The sequence below is a fragment of the Mastomys coucha genome, unplaced genomic scaffold (genome assembly GCF_008632895.1).
Source record: "Mastomys coucha isolate ucsf_1 unplaced genomic scaffold, UCSF_Mcou_1 pScaffold13, whole genome shotgun sequence".
Lineage (NCBI taxonomy): Eukaryota > Metazoa > Chordata > Mammalia > Rodentia > Muridae > Mastomys > Mastomys coucha.
Genome location: NW_022196895.1, coordinates 28,551,373 through 28,556,823, shown reverse-complemented (window position 1 = coordinate 28,556,823; position 5,451 = coordinate 28,551,373). Strand labels below are relative to the sequence as shown.

At 42.4% G+C, this 5,451-nt stretch overlaps 1 non-coding gene across 1 annotated transcript; it reads left to right on the top strand.

Moving 5' to 3' along the window:
* The first annotated feature begins 372 nt into the window (after positions 1-372).
* LOC116087900 lies at positions 373-498 on the top strand. Its single transcript, XR_004117689.1, has one exon. It is a non-coding gene; the product is annotated as a small nucleolar RNA SNORA17 (small nucleolar RNA).
* The last annotated feature ends 4,953 nt before the right edge of the window (positions 499-5,451 follow it).

The following is a 5,451-nucleotide window of genomic DNA, read 5'->3' as shown; positions in this document are numbered from 1 at the left end:
ATTTCTCCATCACCCCATGACTAGCTTTTGATGTGGGTACTTAAGATCTGAGCTCAAGTCATCTCCTCTGTCATCTCACTCCTGTGTTGCTATTCCGCCAACGTGTCTATAAAACGGAATGTGGTGGAATATATCTGTAAACCTGATACTTGGGAGGTAGAAGCAGGAAAATCAGAAGCTCAAGGTTATTCTCATACAAAATGATTTCAGGGGTAGCCTGGGTCCGTCTCAAACAAACAAAAATGCTCAGGTTAGCTGATTATGATGTTCCAACACACACACACACACACACACACACACACACACACACACACACACACACACATTGTGTCTAGCCGAGGCTAAATGTCAGTCTTCAAAAGATCAACTTGCCCCGCACCAACAGACATTGCGGGTGTGGCTGCTGTGTCATATGTTCATCAGCAGGTGGCAGAGAGGGCTATGTCTATGCTCAGTGTCCTGACCTGTGAACATCTGAGTGATTAGCAGCCTAACAGTCCCAGAAAAAAGCAAGCCTGAGAGGACTACCAGTTTGGCATCATTCAGGCCCCAGAAGAGCTCCCAGGGTGGGCAGCAAGCAGAGACTAGAAAAACTGTAATTTTAATTTAAGGATATAAACTTAATGTGTTCCTGTTAGCTCCCAAATGATTGACTTATTAAGACCTATTAATTTTATTAATAAGCTGCAGGCCTAGGCTGGGCAGATATTCATCTACTAGAACCCTCTAACCTTCGATCTGACGCTTACTCTGGCTTGTTCTGCTTCATGTCTTCATGGTGACCAAGTCATCACAACTCCTCCTGCTCCCTCTGCCTCATGACCATCTCTTGGTCTTTCCAAGTTGGTCTCTCTACTTCTTCTTCTCATTGTCCTTCTTCTTCTCCCCTCTCTCTGGGACCCCTATCTGTGCTCCAGCTGTGATCCAAAATCCAACTCTGCCCAATCATAGGATGAGTCAGCTCTTTATTAACTAATCAGAGATAAATGGGGAACCTTGTTTTTATACAACATTGATACAGGAGATGGTTCAATATTCATGACAAAGCTGGTGTCCTTACTATAACCAGATCTCTGGGCACAGAAATCAGCATCTGAATATACAATGCACAAAACCAACCCCCAACAAAGAACCCTGACTGGGACCTAGGCAGGAGTGAGCCAGAGTCCAACAACCCTTTCACGGGGCCACTATCATAGGCCAGGTGAGATGCAAGCCCTAGACGATCACTAGACTGCTGGTACCTTGGATCCTGACAAGGGATGACCACCAGTCAGGTGCCAGGCAGACCTTGGAGCACAGACCTTGCCTGAGATGACCCATATCTAGTGCCATAATGCATGAGCAGGTCATAGCACTCCTGAAACCCTAACCTTGAATTTTTTTTAAGATTTATTTATTCTATGGATTTGAGGACATTGCTGTTCTCCTTGGACACACCAGAGGAGGGCATTGGATCCTATTACAGATGGTTGCAAGCCACCATGTGGTTGCTGGGAATTGAACTCAGGACCTCTGAAAGAGCAGCTCTTAACTGCTGAGCCATCTCTCCAGCCCCTGAAACCACTCTTGAGATGACTCCAGACACTCAGAGACCTCAGGCACCACTAAAGATTGCAAGTAAGTGGCAGAGAAATAGAAGAGAATGAGAAACAGAAGGACGTAGGCACAATGAAAAGGTGCAGAACTGGAGACTCAAGCATAGTGAGGAACAGCCCAATGTGAGTTAGTGATGCCACCCGGGACCATGGTGGGGTCCTGGCCTGGACCATGTGGGCTACCCCTGGAGGCCACATCCAGATCTGTGACCCTCAAGCAGCAGGGGTCTGTTACCACCAAATGCCAGGCAGATGTCCCTGGTCTGGGCTGCTACCTGGGGACATGTCGCTGTCTAAGGGCTGTGCAGAATTGGCCCCACCCCTCACCTGGGCATCATGAGAGAGCTGACCCTGGGGGCATGAGAGCAGGAGAGCTGCCCTGCCCCTAGTCAGCTGCAGTACTCAGGAGACAGCCTCATCCCTGCACATTGTAGGAGTTGTGGGTGAGGCCGCCCCAAGGGTATAATCCTACAGGAGAGCTAGCCCAGCCACTCATCTCCTGTGCAGTTGCATTGACAAGGGAGAGATACCCTCCTCCCCTTACTCCTCACCTGCAGGAGATGGGACACCTGATCAGGGGTCACAAGAGAAGGAGAGCTGTCCCTGTCCCTCACCTGTTGCAAAACTCAGGAGAGTGGTCCTTGCACCTGCCTAGGCAGTATAGTACAGCTGACCTTGGATGTGAGGGTTGCTAGTAAGCTGTCCCCAAGGTCATGAGTGTGGAAGAGCTGGCCATACCACTCTGCTGAAGAGTGGGAGCGGCAACAGCAAAAGAAAGATAGATCCCATTCCCTCCATTTTGCCAAAAGGGAGACATCATAACAGATACTGAGGAAATCCAGAAAATTGTAGGAACATGCTTTAAAAATCTGTACCCTAAAAACTGAAAATCCTAAATAAAATGTGTAAATTTCTTACTATATATGATCTACCAAAACTAAATCAAGATCAGATAAACAACTTAAACAGACTCATAACCACCAGTGAATTTGAAGCAATAATTAAAAGTCTGCCTTCCCGCACTACCCCCTCCTCAAAACCCAAGGCCAGATAGATGATTTTAGCACAGAATTCTACCAGACTTTCAAAGAAGAATTAATGCTAGTACTACTCAAGTTATGTCACAAAATAGAAACATAAGGAACATGGTCTAATTCTTTTTATGAGGCCACAAAATCATGATTGGCCCACAAAAGAAGATTATTGTAGATAATTCCCTTATGAACATAGATGCAAACATTCTCATTAAAATACTTGCAAACCAAATCCAATAACACATCCAGAAGGTTATCAATTATGATCAAGTAGGCTTCACCCTAGAAATGCAAGGATGGTTCTACATACATAAATTGATAAATGTAATTCACCATATAAACAGACTGAAAGACAAAAGCCACAGGGTTATCTAATCAGATGCAGAAAAGGCCTTTGACAAAATCCAACATCACTTCATGATAAAAGTCCTGCAGAGACTGGGGATAGAAGATGTATACCTCAATATAATAAAGGTTATTTACAGCAAGCCTATCCCAACATCAAACTAAGTGGAAAGAAACTCAAAGTATTCCACTAAAATCAGGAAGAAGACAAGGATAACTACTTAAAATAGTACTTTAAGTCTTAGCTAGAATGTTAAGAAAACTGAAAGAAAGGGGATATAAATGGGAAAGGAAGAAGTCAAAATATCTTTATTTACAGATGATTAAATTGTGTATATAAATGACCCTACATCATGGCACCTCTACAGTTAATAAACACTTTCAGCAAAGTAAGAAGATACAAATTAACACATAAACCATCAGTATCCCTCCTATATACAAATGACAAATGGACTGAGAAAGAAACCAGGCAAACAATACTTTTCACAACAGCCTAAAAAAAAAAAGTCTGTGGAAACTCTAACCAACCAAGTACAAGACTTACACAATAAAAACTTTTTAGGATACCAAGAGGGAAAATGCAGATATCCGAAGATGAAAGCTTTCCCATGCTCATGGATTGGTAGGACTCATATAATGGCCATCCTACCAAAAGCAATCTGCAGAGTCAATGCAATCCCCATCAAAATGCTCACACAATTATTCACAGAACTTAAAAGGCAATTTTCAGCTTCATAAGGAAACAAACAAAAAAATACAGGATTGGTAAAAAAACAATTTAAAAAAAAAATGACCCTGAACAATAAAACATGCTGGAAGTATCACCATCCCCAATCTTAAGTTGCATTTCAGAGATATAGTAATAAAAACAGCATGGTTTTGACATGAGAGCAGATACAATGATGCAGCAAGAGAAACCGCTCAGAACTACTATGGGCATCCTGAAAGGTCCACTTATCCTGAGGAGCTATCCAACCAGGTAAAGCTGGGACCCTTATTTCATCATAGAAAAAAAAATCATCCAAAATCAGTATGAAACAGAACTGAAATTTATTAGAGGGTATTAAAAAGTAGATGTTAAGTAGCAATGCTAATAGAAAAAGTGGTACTTGGGAGAGACAGCAAGCAAGACAGAACTCTCCTTTTGGAACCACAAAAAGACATTATATCCAGGAGTTGTGCTTTGCAGGCAGTCCAAGTGGTGACTGTAGACAGGATTTTAGAAGCTGTGGGAATTTCATTGCTCCATGGTTTCTAAAGGACTACCCCTTCCTCTATTCACTCTTTTGATAACTGAGACATTATGGTGGCTCCAGAGATATGCTGTGTACAATTACAGTTAAATAAAATGAAGAACCAGACTTTTTATAGAGACAGTGGAAACAATGTCTTTTTACTGTAAATGAAATTTCTGGAGAGATTCTTAGAAAATTACAGGTTCATATTTGGGTAGAAAGAAGAGCATTATGTCAATGTTAATTGGGTTATAGATCTTGATTTTCAGCTAGTGAAATGCATGCTTCAGCCAGACTTCAGAGTAAGAACCCCTTCTCTTCCCATGCCATAAACTTTCTTTCTTTCTAACCTGCCTCAGAACAATAGATATAACCTAAAAAACCTCACAAAAGGAAACTAACATTTCCCTATTCAACTGCTCTACCCATGATGATGGGGTATGATATGGTCAATTGACCAAATTCAGAATCCACTTCACTCAGGAAGAGGCATGAGAAAGTTGGAAATACTGAGGCTTAAGTAGTAGATGAGGGAATCACAGTTTCCTCCCTCATAAACACTTAACAAGATGCAAGCAAACAGATGAGGATGGCAGGCAAGTATTAGGAGGACTGATCTTCCAAGGATGAAAGACATGGGAGCTTAAAAATGGATCTTTTACAGATTCTAATATTTTATAGTCTTAGTCTTAAGTTAAGTAAAAAACAAAACCATTTGTCGACAGAGGGCTGTGTAGGCAAGGGGGGGGAGACAAATGGTAAGGAAGAACGAGGGAAGAGCACAGAGGGAGACAGGAAAGGGAGGGTTCTGTTATTAAAGGACCCTTCATGCTACTGGTTTAGGTCACATGAACATCTTGTGGCTCTGATAAATAATGGTGAAAGAAACTTCAAGGGCCATCCAGCTCAGAATCCCAGATCATTTGGGTAAATCAAGGCAGCCGGTCACATCGTATCCACATCCAAGAGTAGAGAGAGGATGAGTGCACGCATGCATGCTTACTTGTGCTCAGCCCCTTCTCTACATTTATGCAGTCCAAGACACAAACACGGGCAACAGTGCCACTCACAGTGGGTGGGGATTTCCTATTTCAGTGAACTCAATCAAGAGACGAATCGATCCTATCTAGGCACCTTTTAGTGAGATTTCTTCCCAGGTGATTATAGGTTGGGTCAAGTTGACAATTAAAACTGATCATCAAGGACTGGAGAGATGGCTCAGTGGTTAAAAATACTAGC